Source organism: Panthera pardus, unplaced genomic scaffold (genome assembly GCF_024362965.1).
Source record: "Panthera pardus isolate Hobbes unplaced genomic scaffold, ASM2436296v1 HiC_scaffold_2, whole genome shotgun sequence".
In the NCBI taxonomy this organism is placed as follows: Eukaryota; Metazoa; Chordata; class Mammalia; order Carnivora; family Felidae; genus Panthera; species Panthera pardus.
Genome location: NW_026526765.1, coordinates 91,994,459 through 92,018,933, shown reverse-complemented (window position 1 = coordinate 92,018,933; position 24,475 = coordinate 91,994,459). Strand labels below are relative to the sequence as shown.

Sequence of the window (24,475 nt, the reverse complement as noted above, 5' to 3'; positions counted from 1 at the left end):
CATCTGGGAGGGTGTGTTGTTGTTTTTGTTTTTTCATTCCTGATTTTCAAGGGGAGAATTTCATTCTGTAAAAATTCCATTAGAGAAAAAAAAGCTAATAGGTTAAGTTGGCTGTTTGTAAGTTAAGATAGTTAATGTGACAGGTATTTTAAAATATATGCAAAAGAGGAAATGTACTTGAAAATACTGAAAGGACTTCAACATAACAGGTATAACAAGGGCAACTAGTTATTAAAAAGCAAAACACACCCACACCCACATACACACACACAGAGGAAAAGAGGGAAAGTCAATGATCTCACTGAATCATTAACCTCAATGATCTAGTCCAGTCAAAATCAATTTTTTAAAAACTGCACAATTGGCAAATATTCTCTCAGTATGTAGTGAATGGCCTAAGGATGCATCTGCTGTTTCTCCCATTGAGAGGAAGGGCTTGCCCCTCATTTAAGGAACCCTTGCCCAAAATTTGCATTTTTAGTGATACTGTAGGCACATCTTTGCAAAATACCCTGTTCAGCAAAAGCATAAATTTCTGTTTAGTCTCCTGCAGAATGACAGAATAAATATCTACTCCCTGGCATAGTATTCAAAGCATTTATTCAACAATGTTTTAGAAGTAAGCATATAAAATGCAATCCATAGCCCCAAATATCTTACCATTATGGAATCCAAACCAGCAATGACCTCTTGAAATCCCATTGGATTGCATTGGATGTGACACTAATGTGATTAGATGCTCAGTTTCCCCAACTAGAATGTAACTCCATTGCCCTTATTGTATTATCAGCCCTTGAATCTCCAGCATGCAGGCTGGAAGAATGTCTTCAGACTATTGTGTAAGTTATCTGTCAATTTTAATATTTTAGGACATCCTACTCTTTAATATGGATAATGAAAAAAAAAGAAAGTATCAGGAGAATTGATTAACTTTGTATTTTTGTTCTTTGGTGTTACAATGTCTAAATTATGGAAGTGCATTTATAAGAACATTCCCCGTTACTGCTCTTCAACTGACACATCAAAAGGCTGTTTTTACCCCCTTGGTTTCATTAAGAAACAAATACTGGATAGACAAGAATTTCTAGTCACAAAATAAGCCAAATGGGATGAAGAAAATGTGTTCTCATATCCCTCAATTCCTTCCTTTGTTTCTTTTCTTTCTTCTTCCTCTTTCTAGAATACCCTGATGTCTGAGACATTTTACCTATTCATGGATTTACATTTCAAGGCTCTCTCCTCAGACCTGCCATCCCTGACCCAAGTGATAGCTATTTTCTGACCCTCTCTACCCTTAAATCCAGTATTTCCTTTGCCTTTAGTCTTCTGTTGGTCTCTTGCTTCTTGAACAATGCCTTTGATTTTTATCTTCCATAGTGAACATTTTGGGCAGTGGGAGAAATATTTTGCTCAGGAAGTCATCCCAATGACCACTGAATCACACCATCCACCTTGGCTGCCTTTTCTGAGGCACAGGCTATGTTTATCTCTATATAGCAGAATAGTTCCTGCCATTCTTTATTTGGTTCTCTTCACCAGTTAAACTTTTCAATATCCACAATGGATCTGGCATGAAATCACTGGCATAGTCCCCACTTTAAGAAGTCTTCATTCTTAATTGTAAAATGAAGTTGCTTTAAAATACTACCATAATTGGCAAATCAAATTCTCTCCAATAATTAAATGCACATGAAAAGCAAATGGTTGTTGACCTCTTTTGTGGGCGCCCACGATTGTGGATAATTTCCTGGGGTAGTATTTGCCAAATGTGGGCAGGTTTGAATCTTTTTTTTTTTTTTTTTTTTTTTACTTTGGAAAATGGATATTTGAGGAAATGTTATTTAAATGGGAGACATTAGTATAGACTGAGGAGACAATAACGCTGTAAGATGATGCATTCAGGGCAATAGTGGACAGAGGCAGAAAACTTCTATCACTTTCTGCTTATGTACAATGAGAAATAGCTACTAATAATTCTACGAATAAAGCCTTAAACTAAGAAAACTAAGCTGAAGACCAGACAATATTCATTTGCTCACTGGTGCCCATTTGGCCAATAGAAGATGAAGCCTATCAGCACCATGGGGGAACTTATTCACGCTTATGTACAATTCTTAGTACAGACATTGTGTTGGTACAGAAAAAAATGCCATTTAATATGAGCTTGCCTGGAGGACTTGCAAAGTCTACAACAGGTACAGATAAAGTCTACTTTATTGGAGTTTTCTCAGTCCATTAACCAATCATTCTAATTATTAGGCCCCCATTTATATAAGATTTTCTTTTTTCATGACAAAATTAATTTGGCCATCTTTTCTGTTTGGGGTGGATGGTGGGGAGGGTTTGGAGTCACTGGATTTAGCCAAGTCTCTAACTGAATATTCTGAGCCTAAATGGTGACTCTTTTCATTGTCAAACTGTTAGGTAGACAAAGCCAGTGTAGTAATGAAAACCACAGTTATGGGTATTTGAGTAGTGACGATTACTAATATTGTCAGCCTGTCTTATGTTTCTCTGGAGGGAACAGCTGCCCAAATGGTTATTTTTTGGGCAATAAACGTCCTCAAAACGGAAATACAATTTTTTTTTCACTGACCAGCCAAGAAGTGTAAAAAGGAAAAAGGAGACTTTGGAAGAATGAAGTGCTGACAAAAACCTACTTCAACTACTTTAGTGTTTTGCATAGGGCAGGCTGTAATCGGGGGGACAGAGGGTGGATGGTATCTGTAGAACACATGGGGTGACTTCAGACTTGAAAGTAGAATCAAATATGCAAACTAAGGCCAAGTAATGGACAATTTTTCTCAGAAATGGAGGAAGTTATTTATTTGCCAAATATCCTTAGATATTCTAAATTTATTGTATGCTGATTTTAATATAGAATGTAGTATGCATGTAGGCATCTATTTCCACATAAAAATAATAAAACCAAGTAGTTTACACACACACACACACACACACACACACACACACACACAATTACACTCAGTTAATTCTAAGTCCAAATATATATGCATCTTTAAACTTTTTTTCTTCCACTGGATTTACATAGTTTTCCCTCTTAAAAGTCGGAGATAGGAAATTCTATATTAATAAACACAAAACATTAAAATTCATCCTTCCTTAGTTTCAAAGTTAAATAACTAATATTATTTTACATTTGCAGTTTTATTTGTTCACTATTTTCTTCAAAGAACTATTTATTAAGAGACCACCCAGAAGTTTGAACTAATTGAGGAAGCAATCTTCAGCTTACTTGAGAAGAAAGACTGCATGGAACACATTCCTGGCACTAGTCCTTGGTCATATCTACTTGGATATAATGCAAAGGACAATCATTTTGAAAATACCTTGGTCTTTTCTTTTTGCCCTTAAAAGCCCAAGACATTCATAGTTAAGAATCTCTGATACTTTTTTTTTTCAGAAAAATTCCTTCATAATTTGAGGTTTAGAAATGCCAGGAATAAACGAGCCACCCAAGGAGATCATAAAAGCCAAAGTCACAGATGTAGAAACAGGTTTTTAGTAGTGTGATGAATCTGAGTTTGGGAAAAGTGAAAGATGTAATTCAAAGTAGAGCATTTAGGCTTTGGAATTCTCATTAACTATTTGGTCATGAGAGAAACATCTGCAAATGGGGACTAAAAGGTTTATGAAAAAATATTGAGGGAACACATTGGAACCTAGAATAAGAAAAATGTTGGGCAACTTCTATTTAGAGCCAAGTTAATGGTATTTTCATCAGTACAATTGTAGCATTTTAGGGTTATTAATATGAGTTTGATATTGTGACAAGAGCCACAAGTCAATTTTTTAAAGATTTTGCCCCATTTTCCTCTCTCAAATTATGATATTTGTTTGCCTTTTCTCCACTCAGGGAAAAGTACCTGATATAATTTGAAAACCATTTATGTAACTATTTGTTAGATATTCAAGCATGTTAGTATGATTAATAACTAAGTAAATCCTTTAGTACTGTCCTGTCTACTTTATTAAAATAAGTCATATATTTTTATTATCATAAGTTTCTATTTATGCATATGTGTATTACTTTAGAAAAACTACAAAAATAAAGAAAAGCAAAAGATGAAAATAAAACCATGTAGAACTTCTGCCTCTGATAAAGATGGAGTAAGAGGGGCAGGATCTATAACCTCTTGTCTAAAATAACTAAAAGGAAAATGGACAAAATATAGAAAAAAACAGCACTCAAAATGTGCTTTGTGTGTGATTGTCCGAGGTTATTGCCAAAAGAAAGTTTCCATGCTACAGTGCAGGATGATGGAGTCTACATCGATGCCACTGGAAAACTTGAGTTGAGGGGATAGAGCCCAGAGTTCTGGAAATCCAATGAAGTCAGACATCGCAGGGCAGAATGTTGGAGAGGAGAGAAAAGAGAAGAAGAGAGGAGACGAGAGGAGAGGTGTGAGGATAGGGGAAGAGAGGGAAGGGGTGTGGGGAGGAGAGAGTGGCTCAAAGAAAGAACTTAAGCAATCTATACACCCAATGTGGGGTTGGAATTCACAACTCTGAGATCAAGAGTCATGCTCTACTGACTGAGCCAGCCAGATGCCCTGAAAAATTTTTAATGTTAAATTAATCCAAAAAAGAAAAAGGAGGGGGGCAGGGAATGAAGAATAGAAGAAGCGAGTAGAAAAATTACCAAGATGATAGATTCAAAACCAACAATATCAATATTTATGTTAAATGAAAGTGATCCAAATAAAACAATTAAAATTCAGAGATTGTCAGGTTTAGTTGAAAAGAAAGACTTAACTGTATATTTCCTAAAAGATAGTCACTTTAAATGAAAAAGACAAAAATATATTAAAAGTAAGAGGATGGAGAAGTATATAACATGCTAATACTAATAAAAAAAAGATGGGGAGACTATATTAAAATCAGAAAGTAGATTTCAGAACCAAAAAATATCAGCAAGGAGAAGAGGATAATTTCATAATGATAAGTTGATAAAATCATTAGTAAAACATTAGAATCTTAAAAAAAAAAAAGGAAGCCCCTAATAACAGAGTTTCAAAATACATGAAGGTTTTAACCTGATACAACTGTAAGGAGAGACTATCTCTTTATCAGTAATTTATAGAATAACTAGTCAAAAAAACAGTAAACACAAAGAAGACTTGGACACTATAAATCAGCCTGATCTCATTTATATTTTTACAACATTCTATTCAATAACAGTAGAATATACATTCCTTTCATGTGTATACCAGGCATCTACCAGGATTCTACAAGATACTACATTCTGGGCCATAAAATAATTCTTATAAATGTAGAAGGATCCAAGTCATGCACAATATACTCTCTGACCATAGTAGAATTATGTTAGAAATCAATTGCAAAAAGACAGGTGGATACATGGATCAGTGGAACAGGATAGAGATGCAAGAAATAAACCCAAACTTCTGTGGTTAATTAAGCTATGCAAATGAAGCAAGAATATATAATGGGGAGACGACAGTCTTTTTTAATAAAGGGTGTTTGGAAAACTGGACAGCTACATGCAAAAAAAGAAAAGAAAGAAACTGGATCACTTTCTTATAGCATACACAAATATAAACTCAAAATGAATTAAAGACCTAAATCTGAGACCCGAAAACCTAAATCTCCTAAAAGAAAATATAGACAATAATCTCTTGGACATTCCCCTTCGTAACATATTTATGGATATGTCTCCTCAGTCAAGGAAAACACTAGCAAAAATAAACTATTGGGACTACATCAAAAATAAAAGCTTTTGCACCGCAAAAGGAACTATCAACAAAATGAAAGGTAACCTACTGAATGGGAGAAGATATTTGCAAATGATATCTCTGATAAGGGTTAGTAGCTAAAATATATAAAGAACTTCTACAATGCAACACCATAAAACAACAAATAATCTGATTAAACATAGGCAGATGATCTGAATAGACATTTTTCCAAAGAGGACATACAGATGTTCAACATCACTAATCATCAAGGAAATGCAAACCAAAACAACAATAAGCTATCACTTCAAAATAGTCAGAGTGGCTAGTATCAAAAAGACCAGAAATAAGTTTTGGTGAAGATGTAGAGAAAAGGGAACTCTTGTGCACTTTTGGTGGGAATGTAAATTGATGCATCCACTGTGGGAAACAATATGGAGTCTCCTTGAAAAACTAAAAATAGAACCACCGTACGATCCAGTAATTCCACCAGTGGATATTTACCCAAAGAAAACAAAAATACAAATTCAAAATGATATATGTACCACTATGTTTATTGCAGCCTTATTTTTATAATAGCAAGATATTTATTGCATACATATCTGAACATTTTAGCCAATAACAAGTGCTATTTTTATTTTCACCGAAATAAAACCAAATTATACAGTGTCTTTAAAAGTGATTTTTAAAATTGAATATATGATCGGCATCTTTCCATTTCATCAAATCTTCTTTTACATGGATATGGATGTTTATGTGTGTATAAAATATACATGCCAAAAATATTTTAAACAATCATGCATTTTGTATATTTAAGTATGTTTTTATTGTTTTTCTAATAAAACATTGTCATCACACAGCTATAGGTAAATTTTTAGCAATCTAAATTTATTTTCTTAGGCTCAATTCTACAAAGTGAGATTAGTAAGTTAAAGATACATATTCACAAAATTGTGCAACCATTACCATTATCTAATTCTGGAATACTTCATTACTCCTAAAAGAAACCTTATACCTGTGATAGTCACTCTCCATTCTCTGACAACCACAAATCCACTTTCTGTCTGTTTCAATTTATCATATTCTGGACATTTCATATAAATGGAATGATACACTATGTGTTTTTTTTTTTATGACTGGCTTCTTTCATTTGGCATCATGTTTTCAATCTGTAGCATATATAAGTACTTCATTCTTTTTAATAATTCTTTGCATGAATATATCACATTTTGCTTATCCATTTAGAAGTTGATGGCTATTAGGCTTACATTTTCACTTTTTGCCTCTGATGAACAATGCTGCTATGAACATCCATGTACAAGTTTTTGTGTGGACTAGTAATGGGATTGCACTTCACTATTTTACATTCCTACAAACAATGCATGAGGGTTCCAATTTCTCTACGTCCTTACCAGGATAGGTTTTAATTAAACAAATTATTGTCTGTCTTTTTAATTATAGCCATCCTAGTGGGTGTGAAGTGGCATCTCATTTTTTTTATGCTTATTTATTTACTTTAAGAGAGAGAGAGAGAGAGAGAGAAGCAGAGAGAGAGGGAGAGAGAATCCCAGGCAGGTTCCACATCAGTGCAGAGCCCAATGTGGGGTTTGATCTCACAAACCGTAATATCAAGACCTGAGGCAAAATCAAGAGTTGGATACTTAACCGGCTGAGCCACCCGGGCAGCCCTCATTTTGGTTTTTGTGTTTCCCCAGTGACTAATGATGTTGAGCAACTTTTCATGTGTCTGTTGCTCATTTGTATATCTTCTTGGGAGAAATGTCTATTCAAATTCTTTGCCCATTTTTAAATTGAGTTGTTTTTTTGTCATTGAGTTATAAGTGTTCTTTATATATTCTAGATATGAGACACTTAATAGATGTATGATTTGCAAATATTTCTCCCAATCTGTGTATTTTTCTTTCATTTTCTTGATATTGACATTTGGAGCACAAAGCTTTTTAATTTTGATGAAGCCCAGTTTATCCATTTGTTCTTTGGTTGCTTGTGCTTTTAATGTCATCTCTAAGAGACCACTGCCTAATTCGCGGTCATGAATATATACTCCTCTGTTTTCTTCTAAGAATTTTATAGTTTTAGCTCTTATGTTTAGGCCTTTGATCTATGTTCAATGAATATTGTGTATAGTATGAGGTAGAGGTCCAGACTGATTCTTCTGTATGTGGCTGTTTACTTTTTCCAGCATCATTTGTTGAAAAGAGTATAGTTTCTCCATTGAATTGTCTTGGCACTCCTGTTGAAACTATGCTATTTATTTTTAAGAACTTTTTGCATATTAGGGATACTGCTCTTTTTGTTTTTGGTGCATAATGATGATAAGGTACATCACACTGAATATTTTATATCTGTTTGGTTACTTCAGCTATGGGCTGTGTAGAGAGAACCTTGAAGTAATCAAACAAATGTAAAATATCCAGTGTGATGAGCTTACCTTCAATAAACTACTGAAGGAACATTTTTGTTTGTTTGCTTTTTGGGATTTGGGTTTTTTGGTAGAACTTATTCTTTCTGTCCTCTCTCTCCTTCCATACTGTCCCTTGAAGTAAGCTTCCAATCCCTATTACACTTTGTATCTCAGCCAACAAGCGTGCTTTCCAGCATCTAAACGTAAAGATCTGGCTTTATAAATAAAGATACAGTTTGTTTTTATCTCCATTCACCACTTTTCAATTTGCTATTTAACCAGTTAATAATCCTCCAAGAGCGGAGAATCTTAAAGGAGATTATTATTTTTTTCATCAGGTGTGTCCAAAATATTTTTGGTGACTTCATATGATTACTATCAGGGTAACTTACATAGAGCCTACTCATGCTGAATAACACTCCTTTGGTTGTCCTTAAGGAGCAAAATAGTTCAAATTGTAAATTATCAAGGCCCAGAATGCCTTTGTTTTACTTCAAGAGAAATCCCATGGGCTATATAGAAAGTTGCTCTGCTCTGGAACAATCTTTAATCGAAGGATCCTAAGCATTACACAGAGCACGAATGCAATTATATCAAAATCTCAACTTCACAGGCAGTCAATACACTGCAAGACATTTTGTGTATGCTTAGATAATTTTCAATTGTATAGCAGGGCACAGATGAGGGGAAATGTTTTTATATAGTCCATTCAAACTTGAATTTCCTGTAGTGCTCACCCATGCACCAAAAATTTGGATTTGCAATTCATGAGAACATTCTGATACATAAATGAAATATATAAACAAAGAAAGAACTGATTCCTGATAAATTTCATAGTAAACCAGTCCTGTTCCATAATTTAGGATAATAGGCTTAATTAACAACCAATTTAAAATGTTGATAATAACAGGAGCATAATTTCTATACTTCTACTTTAACATTAGGAGAATGGAACAACTGGAATCCCTTCTGTTGGTTGGTTAAAACACATGCTTTATTTAAAATTACACTTATCTACTACTATGCTGCATAGAAACCAGGATTTTTAAAAAGAGGGCACCCTGGCATTCTAGGTATTGTAGGTATGTCATATCTGAATGGCTTTCTCCCCTTCTGAGGTGGCAGCTACTGGCCTATAGCAAAGCCATGGAATAATTATTATCCAGGAGTCATAGATTGTTTACTTCTGATCCTTAGCATGGACATTTTCATGCTGGTGCAGACAAAGAGGGATGAGGGGAGGCAGTGCATTTTTTTTCACAGAATGCATAGTAACACACATTAAGATCACGTTTTGCTCTATACTGATTTTTTTTTTTTAATTTGAGAGAGAGTGTGAGTGTGAGTGTGGGAGGAGCAGAGAGAGAGGGAAAAGAATCCCAAGCAAGTTCTATGCTGTCAGTGCAGAGCCCTTAACTGGGACTCGGCTTGAACTAAGGAACCGTGAGGTCGTCACCCGAGCCAAAGTCAGGAGTTGGATGCTTAATCAACTGAGCTACCCAGGTGGCCCTGCTCTATATCAATTATAGTAAATTGGTATTTTCCTTCACTGTTTAGACCTCAAACTCTTCGAACTATTTTGTTTTATGTTTGGGCAATCAATGCATTACCATGAATGATTTCACTATGAGACCAAGCTAGGTTTCAATTTTTGACATAACCTAACCTTTTATGGGATGCAGATGTTTAAATGATGATGCACTGTTCTTCTCATTCTGCCATCTGAAGATTAATTTGAAATAGTAATAATACATAATGAGATAGTCACAATAAAGGAGTACAGAAGATCAATGCCTTCCATTTTGAAAATAAAGGTTTTCAACTCTGCATTGACATTTATTTTCCATTTTTCTGGTGCATCAGCTATTTGTTTAATAAAAGGAGACCTTTCCAGTGACAAGGACATTATCTTACTCATTTCTATAATTCTGTGAGCACTATCAATCAGGAGGTTTGCTTTCAAGTCATGGTAATACAAATTGGGTTTTTCCTTTCAGTCATAGACTTCCAAGGCTCAAAGCCTGTACGTGGGCTATAAAGCTAATACTAAGAGTGATTGCAATGTGGCTTAGAAGCTAGAAGAAATAAAAGGATCTGCAGAGTTTGGAATGATGTGCCCCAAATAATAAACTTTTATAGAACAAAACGTACTGTTTTGCATTTAGAAATAAATTGCCCAAATACGAACTAGGAAGATAATAAACTTATTCAAGGTAGCTTCACAGGACAAAACTAGAACAAATGGATGACAGTGAGAAAAGTTGATTTCGCACAATGTCAGCAAGAACTTTTTGGTAAGTCCTCTCAAAGTGAAACGAATTGCCCTGCAAAATACATAGTGCTTTCTGAGGCTGCAGGTGTTGAAGTAGATCAACAAATTATATCACACAAGGGATTCCTGTGGTGGGTGGAACACTGGAACAGATCGGGTTCTTTGAACTCTGATTCAAACCTTTCAGGTTTGAATCTGATCTAACCTTTCAGGTCAAAAGTCTTAAGAATATCAGGTGGATAAAACAGTCCATTAACAAGGAGGCTATAAATGAGTGACAGACATGTCAATAATTAATTACAGCATAAATACATAGAAAACTGTGCTACGTAGAGTAATGGTGATGCAAATAAAATACTAAGAGGGAACTGAGACAAAAGTGACTAATTTCAGCGGGCAGGCGGTACAATGTAAGGTTGCCTGGAGGAAGTGTTCTGTTAATGATCCTATTGGGAGCCATAGTTCAGGAGGGAGGGATCAAGGGTAAGCAATTCCTGCCTGAGAGAAGTGAAGGAGCAAAGGGTGAAAGAACTGCATGAATGTTTGGGAAGAAAGATCTGGAGAATGAAGTCTGGAGACTGTCATTGTCATCATCTTTGTGATAAGTTTGCATTTACTTTAGCTACCAAGATCTGCCTCTTGGTGCCTTAAATAGTTACAATATTGTAAACTATCCTATATAAATCATAAACTTTACGATCATTCTATTGATTTCCTCTTTGTAATGTAAAATAACATTGGAGAGTGATAAAGTTACAAAGTTAGGAAGCTTCTTCCCTCAGAAGGAAAAAAAAAAGTAAATAATGTTTTAAATCTTAGACCTAGTCTGATCTGCTTACAAGATCCATCGGGTCCCAATTTCGGGTCAAATAGCTGTAAAATTCATGTGGCAGTTTATTTTTAGCCATACTCTCTTTATTGAGTTCCATCTTTTAATTGTTCTCTTTAGAATGTTTTTCTGAGCATCTGATGTTTGCACTTTCTACTTTTTTGACAACAAAGTATCCCAGATAACCAAAATAAATACATAAATAACATTAGATCATATTACAGATGGATATGAACCTCCCAAACGTGTCCATAATTTTTCCTAAACAGCAATACGACTGGACGACATCTGAAAACAGACTGCAGGAACTGAGTCACCACTAAGTCTCAGTATCTCAGTTTAGCTCCTTCAGGGAACTGATATCTCTCTGATACCCTTCAAGCCCTCTGGGCTCAAAGACTTTGCTCTCTCAGAGAAAGTAGGCTCAGCAGATAAGAGCCACCCAGTCAAGCCAACCTGCTGACTTTGGGCATTTTCTAATGTGGAAAAAAAAAAAAGGCAAAATTTCCAGCTGGCTAATTTTGCTATTTGTTAGTCTACCTGAAGCCTTTTATTGCCAGAACATATTCACAGTCTTTGTTGTTGTCAGCAGTTTTTTATGTCCTGTGCCTGGGTGTGGGTTGTTGGTTTTTTGTTTTTGTTTTGTTTTGTTTTTTGTATTTATTCTGTTGTGGCTTTGTAGTATTTCTTGAATTTGTGACATGGACAGTCACAAGCTATTTTTTCAAATGTTTACTTTTTTATTTTTAAGAGAGAGAGAGAGAGAGACAGACAGAGTGTGAGGGAGGGAGGGGCAGAGAAAGAGGGAGACACAGAATCCGAAGCAGACTCCAGACTCTGAGCTGTCAGCACAGAGCCCAATGTGGGGCTCAAACCCACCAACTGAGAGATCATGACCTGAGCTTAATAGACTGAGCCACCCAGGTGCCTCACAAGCATTTATTTCTAAAACATTGTTTCTGCCCCACTTGCTGTTTCTCCTTCTGGGATGGATGGCAATGTCCCCAATGCCCAGAGATGTTTTGCTCTCCTTTCCCCACACACCTAGCTTCCCAAGCCCCAGTACTTTTTCCCCTTCTTCTCTTAGGTTTCAGTCTGCTTCTTATTGTCATTGTTGCTTTTCAGAACTATTTTTCCATTTACTAATTATCTCTTCAATGTGTCTCAACTTTTCAGAAACTCCTGGATTGAGTTTTTAATTTTAGTTATTAGTATTTAATTATTAATTGTTCTCCCAGTTTTAGAATTTCCATCTGAATGCTCTTTTTTTGTTGTTGTAGTTTCCAGTTCTTTGGCAAAATTCTCTCAGAGTCTAATTTCTTAAACATATTACTCACATAAAATCTGTATCTGATAATTTTAATATTTAGATCTCTTATTGATCTGTTTCTATTTTCTGTTTTATTACCTGGATTTTTTTGATTGTTTCTTTTTTTTAATGTTTTTATTTTTGAGAGAGAGAGAGGGAGAGAGAGAGAGAGAGAGAGAGAGAGAGAAGGAGACAGCAACAGTGTGAGTGGAGCAGGAGCAGAGAGAGACACACACACACACACACACACACACACAGAATCTCTAGCAGGCTCCAGGCTCTGAGCTGTCAGCACAGACCCCAATGTGGGGTCGAACCCACAGACCACGAGATCACAACCTGAGCCAAAGTCCTATGTTCAACCCACTGAGCCACCCAGGTGCCCCTTTGCTTGTTTGTTTTGGTCCTTTGGGCCTGCCATCTGGTATGCTGCGTAACTGTAGATGAGAAGAGGTGAAGCTAGAAAGGTAAGCTAGCACTGGTCCCTGAGAACCTTGCAAATGATATTAAATAATTTGAACTTAATGTTCACAGTAATAGAAAGGTGTTGAAGAGGTTAAGCGGGCAACTTTTTTTCAGATTCACACTTGAGAAACACTAGCTTCTGTGTGGGAGAGTGCATTAGAAAGTAACAAGACTGAAGAGGCAGACACCAATGGGTAAGGTTTGCAGGAATTTAGACAAGAGGGGATGGTCATGGAAGGTAGGGTTTATGCTAATTGAGATAGAAAAGGAGATATTTATGGGATAGAATCAACATGGTGACTCTGTTTTTGTAAATAGAATGGAGAGAAAACAGTATAATTTACTACACTAGATAAAACTGGGAGCAGTTCAAATTTCAGAGAAAGAAAATGTATCAAAAGAAATCATTAGTGACTCTGATGAGGAGCGTTCCACTGGAGTAGTTGAGGGAAAAAGCACATTGTTGTGAGTTGAAAAGTGGATGCGGTGAAAGGGTAGAGAGTGACCACATGTAATTAATTCATGAAGCTTGGCTCTGATGGGAAGAAGAGAGATTGGTAGATAGAATGTATGTGAGATTATGGAGAGTTATATATTTTTAAGACAAAAAGTTATGACCATGGTTAAATGCCAATAAATAGGAAGAAATAACCAGAGTGGAGAGGTTGAAGATACAAGAGAGAAAAACCTTAATTAATCGGGACTGTTTCTGAGAAGAGGATATGGGATCTTGAGCTCAGGGTGCAATGTCTGCCTTAGACTCTTAGAGGTAAAGCATACCTTTTTTTTTTTTCTTCTTTCCCTAATAGAAAGGAAAAGAGAATCTATGGAGGTGCTGGTAGTCAAAAACAAGTTTTGGTGGCAGAACAGTGACAAAATTCTTTCCAGATGGCTTCTATTTTTAGTATGAATTAGGGAGGCTTAGATATCTGCTACAGGGCGTTCAAGAAACAGAAAACCTTTAAGAAATCTGATAGAACTGCCACATAGCATTAAAGATCCATCTGAGGTCAGATATGATGATCTGTGGTCCAGATATGATGACCCATTATGCAAGGTGTTAGGAGGTTTTCCTAGCAGTCCCCAGCAATTTGGAGCAAGTATAGAAGAGGTAGGCTGTTAGATTTTCCTGAAAAAGCATTTCTGGCTGGTGGGTCCCTCTGTAGACAACAGGTCAAAGACACTGAGAATGTTGGCAAGCTGATGGACAACAGAAGAGAAATTAAAGGGTGAGGGAGCAAACAGGTAGAAGAAAGACAGGAAGTCTGGGATGGAAGTTTCAGGTCAGTTTGATGGACCGGTTGTCCAAAAGTCCAGACATTCTTGTTAGGATGACTGGGATGATGACAATTTTTGACTTATGTATAAGAAAACCAGTTTGCTTGAGGCAGTCTTGATTTATATTACTTTGCTGGAATAATTAATAAGTCACCTTACTAATTTCACCTTCAAAGTGTTCCCGGTTGGCTAATAAATTATATGGCCTTGGTATCTATGTAGAATTGGAATGGACCAGGCTTGGTAGAAGGAAGATAATGAGTTCAAGTATGGACATGTTGAGTTCAACTAGTTTAAGGGAAATTCAGGGTGAAAGGTCAAGTAAACTTTACATGCACATACAACCAAAATTCTATCATAAAACATAAAAGTACTAAATGACTTCTAATTTATTATCTTAAGAATGATATACTAATTTGCAGACAATAAACTTCTAGAAAATATTTGCATTAAAAATTTGAAAGCCCTTTCGAGGTATAAAAATAAATGACATTTTTTGGTAAAATGAAAAACATTAATCACCTGAGGAATAATTTTAACATTGACCAAATGGTAAATGGACTGAGTTAAGTTGAATCATACCTCAAAACATCACAAGGTGGCAGCACAACTACAAAATGACATAGTTAAGAAGAGAAAAGATCCCTTTCATCTATTTCTGCAGTTAGAATATTTGGGAGTTTATACCCATTGTACATGCTTGTATGAACGTATGCTTTTTCATTTAAAAATAATTGCTTGTTTTATCATTATTGCTGACTTGCAAAAGTGAAAATTAAAAAGTTTGTTTTTAACATGTACATTATTTTATAACATTTTACATAGACCAAAACACATTACTAATATACATTATGTCATTTTTATAACTGTTGGTGTATAGGCTATATATACGAAACACCATAGTTATAAATGTTTTATAAATTTGCATCAATTGGTATATTGTAGTTAGACAATTTTATTTCGATGATCTTTTTAATACATTTAACTAGTGAAAATAAATTCAGTAACTTCATTTGGTGACTTTTAGAGGGAAAGTGTTCAGAAGTCTCATGGAGAAACTCTTGTTTGCCATATTCTAGTAGTAAGAACTTCAAGTGTAGGGTAGGGTTATCCAATTTAGTCAATGAAAAATACAGGACACCCAGATAAATTTGAACTTCAGATAAACAACAAATAATCTCATTAGCATAAGTATGTACCATGAGATCTTTGAGACATACTTCTACTAAACATTATTCAGTTATCCTTTGGTTTTTATATGGCAGCCCTAGTGGGGAGGACAATGGGAGGGAGAAGAACTGGGGCGTGGGGGGGGGGAGCAAATTGCTGGAAAAACCAGAGAAATCCAGGATTCTGGGCTCCAAATCTGATCTAAGATTTGGAAGTCTTCAAGATCAAGGAACTAGGAAAATAATTATAAATGGACCTGAACTAGGCTGCATTCTGTGGCGAACTCATTTGTATGTTAAGCTAAACAACATGGGCTAAGGTTAATCAAGTACTCTGGTGAATTACCATCTACACCACACATTGATTACTGATCTTTAAACAACAAAATGCAACAACATATATTTAAAGCTAGCTCAGTATCAGACAAAATTGAATAAATAACTACAATTCAGACATTTTGGGGTCTTACCCATGTTCAGAGTTATCATTATGAAAATCTGTCATTAGAGTATCAAGGCTCGGAAATACCATTTTAATTTCATTTAATTTAAAACATGTCTGGCACCTTCTATACGCAGAGGACTGACTAAGACTCTGAGACATAAGGATTAATAACACACTGATGTTATCCAACTCAGTGGACATTTATAATTAATAAAGTAAGAGTTAAAATCACACACGATGGCAAAACTCATTCTTACCAATTTTTTCCTGGGTTTCAGTTCATGGTCAGCTGTTTTCCCCTTTGTTCTTCCCTGGGATGATGTCCTTCCCTCTTCTGTATGATTTTCAACTACCATTTTAATACTAAAGACTTCCAAATCTATTTTCAGCCATGAGTTCTCTCCTGTGCTTAAAATATATACATTCAACTCACATGGGTTCTCCACTGTCCTGTCAGTCTTTCCTAAATTAGATTCACAATATTCTTCAAGAAACCTTTATTCTTCCTTTATTCTCAATCTTAGTCTATTGCATTTCTCTTCATGTTATCGTCTGCCCTTGAAAAAGTCACACTATCCTTGACTTCTTTCTTTCATCCAATAAATGCATCCTTTTTAGACCATGCCTACACTGTTCCAAAGCCTCTCTAAACTCATTTCCAGGCTTTAGTCTTGCTTTTCTTAAATTTAGAGATTTTTTGAAATTATCAATTATTTCTACTTACATTATTCATTTTATACCGATTATTATTATTTAAATCTGAGAAGATTTTATGCACTTAACAACACTGAAAGATGGGAAGAAGACTAAAAAGGAAACAAAGAGTCAGGGAATGGCCTGAGGTTGGGAAGTGTTCAGACATCTGGAACATAGGCATTTGAGATAAAAGGCCAGGAGATGAAGAAAGCCCCGTGTTCTGCACTGTACTGTGCATTGACAACAACAGTAAGCATTTATAGGGCACCTACTGAATGTGAGCATCTATATCTTCTAGCTGGGTGAATAATGCAGATAAATGTTCCTTTTCCTCTAGGCTGCCGGGAAGAAAGGGAAGGAAACGGGACTTTCTAAATCTGGGTTATCTGACCTGGCAATTTAAAAAGTGGTGAGCATATCTTTATATAAGAACAGATAGTATCTAATAGGACTAGCAAACTATGGTAGCATAATCCAAGGAATGTAATCAATGAGAACATAAATCTGAAACAACCAATAAAATATGACTATTGTTATACTGTATGTTAATTAAACATAAAACGGGAAAGAATTTACACAAATGACTATGATTAGTGCTTCTTATATAAAGCCAAAGCAAATGTTCAATTTTTTTCCTGTAGTTAGTTTTCCAGAATCTAGAATCAGCATCAATGTCAAAATTTCTCTGTAGCTAATCATAGTTAGGTACCTGAGCATAATTTAAAAGATATTGACTTTGACCCATCTTTTCAACATGAGGGCTCATTCCTATGCTTGCCCTACACGTATTTCATCTTCTTCCCTCAGCCCCTTCACTTAGAGGAGTCCTTGGACCAAGTATGTGGATTCCTGTTGCTCTTTCCCTCTATACCTGGACATTCAGGGTGACCTAAGGGCTCAAAGAGTAGAACATAAGAAGCTCTAGGTGCCCTCTTTGTCCAGGGGCAACGACCCAAGTGCTGCAGAGGACGTGAGGGCAGGTTTTGGCAAAGTAAAGGGATGGGCTTTGGAAGCCCCTCCAGGTAGGAGAGGGGAAACTTGGTCTGGGCAAAGCTCTGGGAAGAGGATGAAAGGACAGATTGATCCGGCTCAGCTGAAAGGAGCCAATCATTAACAGAATCCAACATCCTTCAAGTTTCTAGAAATGGGCCTTGAGGGAGTCCCTCTAGCCTCACACACGGAATGGGGTAACTGAGAGATTGAAGACCATGGAGGACTAAATCAGCTTAATTACACCCTTTGGTGTAAGGATAGGAAGGCCCCCAAATGTTTGAAATTCTTTTTACAGAAAACAAAACATTTGCTTTAGGGACATAAAAGGCTTGAAATGTAAATGCATGAGTGAAACTCATTCACACTGAAGTGTAATCAGTCAGTCAAGAAATCAATAAACCAGAGAAGTATCAGATCTTCCGGAGTGGGGGTAGAGAGCAGGAGTCTCACTTTATGAGGTAGAGGCGAGGTGGAAAGTTTGGATAAAGGCAAAGAAAAGAGACCCAGGAGACTATGAAGCCAAACTTCACCTACGTGGCAAATTTTACTAGTGATTCATGATGTGCGTCCATCTGTCTTCTCCACTAGCTTGTGAACTCCTTGAGCCAATTACTGTGCAACCCCTAGTATGGTGCCTGGTGCAAATGGTAAGCACTACATCATCCTGTGCTCAATCTGAATTTAGCTGCAAACTGGCAGACAGCAACTGTGTGCAAATGAGTTTTTGCTTTTCCTGTCCATCCAAGCAGACGGATTATTGGAACCCTAGCCCTCCTGGAGTTCTGGAGTGTCAGAGCTGCCCTCCCAGGCCCATCTGTGCCCACACAACCGAATAAAACAAAGCTCTTATCCACTCAGCTAGATAGCAAATAAGGAAAATGATTTTGAAGATGTATGCCCCAAATTCTCTTAATATAAAAACTATGAGGCTAGAATTTTTTAGTTGTTTCTGTTTCTCAGTATACCTTAGGATCCTGTGCATTTTAGATTCATTATCATTAATTTTGACTTTCTGATTTTTTTAGAATGAATTTTCATGGAAGGGTCCCAGCACATATTGCTAGCATAGTACCGGGCAAATAGCAAGTATTTGATAACTTTTCATTGAATGAACAAAATGAATGCAAGAATGATCAAATGAAGTGATCCCCAATTCAAAATAAGAGAGTCAAAATAAGAAAAAATCAGACAGTGTAGGTGGAGACTGATCCAAGATATCCATGAAACTTTAAAAGTTTAGGAAAATCCAGATTCACCATAAAAATAATTTGAATTTTATTTAACTTAATTGGATTTTATTCAATACAGTAAATGTAACTGGAGTATAGTAATTGGAATTTAGTAACAAATCAAGTGATTTGTGTTCCCTGTAGGGAAATTTCTATGGCTTCCAAGACTGAGAACCAACCCCTGAACTGTAGTCAGTTTTCTGTCACTTTTATTTTGTGAGTTTGTTTTGTTTGTTTTTGTCTTGCCTTGTTTTGCAAATGGCCTCCTGGCCTTCTAGCAACCCCTGCCACCCCTATATCAGGTGTCACTCTCCCACCCCCCCGTTAGACTATAAAATAGAATAGAAGCTCAAAATAGTCCAGCACCATTTGATATTTTAAACAAATCCTGGCTTTATCTGAACATGACTAGGAAGCCTTCAATCCCAGGAGCCTTCTCATCTCCATCACCAGGAGAAGCCATTCTGTGGACCTACTACTTATGATATAGCTGAGAATGCAGTAGCAACAGAGCATTTCAGAGAGCTTGACTGGGTCTTTCTCATAAACTCTAGTATCCTTAAGTCATCTGAAATCATTAATGACAATTTTGTAATCCATGTTTGAATTTCTTCTTTCACGGCCTCTGACTTTTAGGTGCTTAAACTACAAGTATGGGATTCATTCTAAATCACGAGGATGGTCAGAGGAAATTGTTAACAGAATGGTTTGTTTCTGGTGGATAACAGCTTATTGGAAATAAGAATTAAGATAATATGCCTTATTTTACATGATTGATAGTGTTTTCAGCCACCACTTCTGATCAACTCAGGCTATAATTTTGTGGAATTAATGAAAAAGGACTTAATGAGAGGCTGTCCTTCTTTCACCGTGTAGGTCTCACTGCCATACACGAAACCGAAGTCCCCTGAATAGGGAACTTCCATTCCACACCAGCATGCCCTAACTCGATATGTGGATGACACCTCTAGAGCTCAGCAAGTAACAAATTAATCATTTTTTTCTTACTGAGGCATTTTACCTTCTAATGTGAATTTCAGAACTTGTCTTGATTAATGTCAGTGTGCTGAACACTGTTGCCATTAAGTCATAGATCTTGCAAAAAGCCAATTGGAATAATAATTCATGTATCTCCTGGAGAAAAGGTTTTCCAAATTCTCAATGCAGTATTCTGATGGATTAATCTATGCCTTCCTGATGCTCCTTTCAAACACTGGCTTTCCTGGCAATAGTTCTTTTTTTAGGATTTTTTCTATTATGTCAATTTAATGAAAACAATGTTCCTACTTCAAAACTGCATATGAGCAACAGGTATCGAAGACGTTGTTCTACATGAATTATTAGTGTTTGAGGGCAATATTCTGTACAATATTCCTCCAGGACCCCCAAACAAATTTTACTACTATCCTTTTACATTTAATGAAAAAATGTCTAGAGAATATGTAATAATATATGCTAGTATATGTGTGCTAGTCTTTTAATCTAGTATTTATTTACCCATTTAAACTCAGTAACACTGAACTTTACAGAAATATATTTCCATGTGAGAAACAGTGATTCCAGACAGAAATATATTTTCATTTGAGAAAGAGTGATTCAAGATTCCAACTCTCCAGTCCTCTCTTGAGCTAGGTAGGTCATGACATCCTTCTACAAAACACATCCTGTGTTGGAAGTGAGTTACAGTTATTAAACTATATCCTCATGGAGGCAGAAAGTTGATGGTAAATTACCCAGTAAAGATTAAGCTGATTTTAAATGCAACCACTGGGAATTTAATCAACTGTTAAGTGGTGCCTTGATTTTTAAATTATATGAAAGTCACTTACTGTATTTTCTACTCTGAGCTCCTACCCCAACATCTGGCATACAGTTAGTGTTCAGTGTCAACCCAATGGAAGTCTCAGATTTTTTTTAGGGAGAGAGGCTGGTGAAAAAAAACCCTTCTTTGACTCATCCACTAGGTGGCACACAGGGACCGTACTTCACACACAACCATCACAGAGTCTACCTTTCATGGTGTAAATAAAGAGCTGCATTATTAATTTATGCTATCACGGCCACTCTACACCTAATATTTGCTTAACCAGCTGTTTCCTCTAATTCTCCTTAAACACTATTGATTAAAATCCTAAGCATATTCAGGGTTCCATCCCTCCCCATTTTCCTCCAACAATATTTTGTTACCTTTAAATAACAAACTAAGTACATTTAAATAGCACAAACCAAGTACCATGGTTACTAATAATGAATCCAGGATGTTGGAAAATCAACTAAAGGCAACAGAAGACTCTGATGTAAAAGTTATTTTCAAATTTGCTTTGCATTTTGTTGGAATTTTAATTGGTGGAATACCATTACCTTAAAAATGTAATCTGGAAAATAAAACATGCATGGGAAACACGCAAAAGGAGATGAAAAGAAAGCTGGCACTAGCATTTTCTGGAAATGAGAGTTATTTTCTGAACATGATTCGCGTTCATTTTTCCTGAAACAAAGTACAGTGTTACCTTAAGATTCAAAGACTTCTTCAACTCTTCAGAAAATACATTCCACAACCAAGATGTTAAAAGGCAGGACCGCCGTAAACCATCTACACATAAAGTATCTTTCTGCATATTCCGCCAAATGTATTTATCCTGGATGTGTTACTTGCTCCCAAAGGAAGGAAGAGGAAGTGAAACTACTAGGGATATAATGAATTGATTCTTCTCTGTGAAAGTCTCTTCAGTACTTCTAAATTACAGTGTCCGTCATTCCTCTGAAAGACAGGGCCTGCTGACAATAAATAAATGGCTCACTTTATAAGAACATGATGCGCTCCTCTTTCTTCTTTTCTCATGGAAAGCCCAGGCCCACTGGACACTTCTGTTTGGAATACTGGCTTCTGGGCATGTTCTCCCAGGGGGCCAGTGATCTTTTAAGTTTGTTGGTTTTCTCTTGCTCATTTAATTAAGCTTAAAGAAAATTACTTCTACTTATCTATTTTCTCCCATTTTTAAGCTGTTTACAATTTTGTGAAGAGGTTACCAAAAATGTAACGTCAGCTCTTAGCTTAAACAATTAAATTATTAAGAACAGATAGCCCCCAAATGACTAAAGACTAATAAATGTTCAATAGACCTCTGGCATACATTGTATTTTACTGAATGGAATTGAAAACTTTTTTATTAGTAGAAATAAATGCAAATGAGGATAAAAACTAATGTAAGAATCAAGAACTATCACACTAAAAGTTATCCAAAAAGAACTTGTATGATATATTTGTGGTACAACAATATTCCTATTTTATGATTCCATTAAAATATTGAAGTCACTGGAGTATGTATAAAATTACTGCAAAATTTAGTACACTGAAATAATCAAATAGAATGATTACCAGAAACTACATTTGTAATGAATAAATATTACATTTCACTTAGAAATTAATTCACAGGCTTTATTTCTTAAGAACCGTTAGCTTCCAAGAAGCCAGCCAGTATGTTTGATTTTATGACATCACGCTGGAACATGTACAGGAACACTTTCCACCCTAAAAATTCCCAAATGTACTAGCCACTTTGTGTATTTTTCCAGTGATAAATGAAAATAAAATAACTTATTTTCAAAGTAATAAACCATCTCATTTTGAACACAACAGTCAAATTCAATGGAAGAAAACAACTTCATTTAAGCCCCAAAGTGTTCAGATTTGCTTAGGGTGGTGAACAGTCTCAATACATGAATCGTTTAACCAACTTTTAAAAGTAATCTTAATAACTATGACTTTAAAATATTTTGCAGTGCCTTAAAATTATCTAGCAACATCATTCTATGTATGACACACATAATTCTATAATCTTCATTTCACAATTAATCGGAGAAACTGGGAACAAAACTGGTAACACCTCAAAGATTATCAATCTAACAGGTATTACCTACATGATTGCCGTATCTTTCTTTTCCACACAAACTTATATATTCCCTAAAATAAAACTCATAAGTCTGGAATGGTCATTCCCATTCCTCAGCATTTCCTTCAATCTATACTATCTTTTTTTTTTTTTTTTTTTATAATTTCAGGTGCTATAAAAATGCTTGTTGAAACACAGATGGAAAAGCCAAGAGTTGGAAACCACATGCCTACCAGATTTATAGTAGCACTAGCAAAACCCAGGATACTAGAGTTAATCCTTACCCCAAAGTAGACTGAACTTTTTTTATTGCACTTCAGCATTTTGTCTGACAATATGACTCTTCAAAAAAAAAAAAAAAAAAAAAAAAAAGTGGAGATGTCATGTTAAACCCAAAAGAAAATTAAAGAAAATAAGAAAAATTGTTTTAATGTATATATACATCATAATATGTATTGCTCTCTGAAATCTTAAAGGCACAAGGTTTGAGAGGAAGAGTGAAAAATTTATGGAAGTTTTACCTTGTCCTGAAATCCAGAAGTTCAGATGCTCTCAAGTCCTGCTGAGGTTGGAGCCTGGAGATCAAGTGAAGCTAGCGCTCTTTCTCCTCACCTTAAGTTTGTCTCTGGGCAAGTGTGTGTGTGTGTGTGTGTGTGTGTGCGCGCAGAATGTGTCTTTGTGGCGCTGGATGGCAGAGGTCCTGGTCCTGGGAAGAAGGAGGCACTTTCTCACCAAGAGCAGAAGAAAAGCAAAGCGTCACCAGGAAAGTTCTCCTCCCAGATCCCCTAATTACAGCCTAACGTGCACTTCATGCAAACTTCAGGGAGGAAGGGAGGGGCAGCTCTGTGCCCAGATCTTGTGAAACAGCAGCTTCTTAGATGACTTTCCACTCTGCTCAGATCCCTGAGTATCCCGCTCAGGGGTTCAGGGAAAGCAGCAGCTACAGGCGCAGCCCCCACCCACACCACACCTCCTGAACTCTCACCACTCCTAGGTCTGTACAGAGGGGCTGGGGTAAGGGGTCTGGAGGATGGTCTATGGGGCAGCAGTGTGAGACAGAAACTCCAGGACAGTGCATTTTCGCGCGCGCTAGCGTGTGTGTGTGTGTGTGTGTGTGTGTGTGTGTGTGTGTGTGTTGCCTTGGTTAAAAGAAAAATCCAAAGGTAGAAAAGGTCCTGGCTTTTCCACCTCCCTCTCCCCAAAGTAGATCTAGGGTGAATAGGTAGAGAGGCAATCATGACAACAGGAGACAAAATTTCATAAACTGGAGGTACCCGTCCACCCAAATTGCAAGAAGTGTATTTTCTTGTTAACTGGACTCAGTTATCAATCTGGGTTTGACTCTCCCTTAACAAACAACTGCTATTGTATCCTTGGATGACAGAGCTCAAAGAACCTGGATTTATTTATGGAGTGAGGAATGCGAGGGGCAGACGAGATGGGTGGGGTTGGCTTATGGATCCATACCCAGGATTAGAACCAGATGGGCACAGGGTGCGCGCGCGCGCGCGCAACACACACACACCCCTAAAATAACCACTGGGGAAGATGCTGGGACACGCGGGAAAACGCCTCCTGAACAAACAGACGTTTATTTATAACTCCTGGGAGAGTATATAGGTCCATTGATTCCCGCCTTGAGTAACCAAGGGTTTTGGAGAGGAAATGGCTTCATATTTCAATAACAGAGCCACCTTTGATGGAGCCTAGGAGGGGAAAAAAAGAAACACACCGCAGGAAGCAAACGGCTGTTGAAGCAGC

At 36.5% G+C, this 24,475-nt stretch overlaps 1 protein-coding gene across 2 annotated transcripts in view; it reads right to left on the bottom strand.

The window, feature by feature from the left end:
* HAPLN1 (hyaluronan and proteoglycan link protein 1) overlaps positions 1–23,616 on the bottom strand; it is a 71,510-nt gene extending 47,894 nt beyond the window's left edge. The window contains exon 1 of one of the 2 annotated variants that reach the window (XM_019462842.2): positions 23,236–23,616. The gene's annotated coding sequence lies outside the window, so the exon portion shown is untranslated. The remainder of the gene's footprint in view (positions 1–23,235) is intronic. The other variant, XM_019462839.2, reaches the window with a different exon arrangement.
* Between the last annotated feature and the right edge of the window lie 859 nt (positions 23,617–24,475).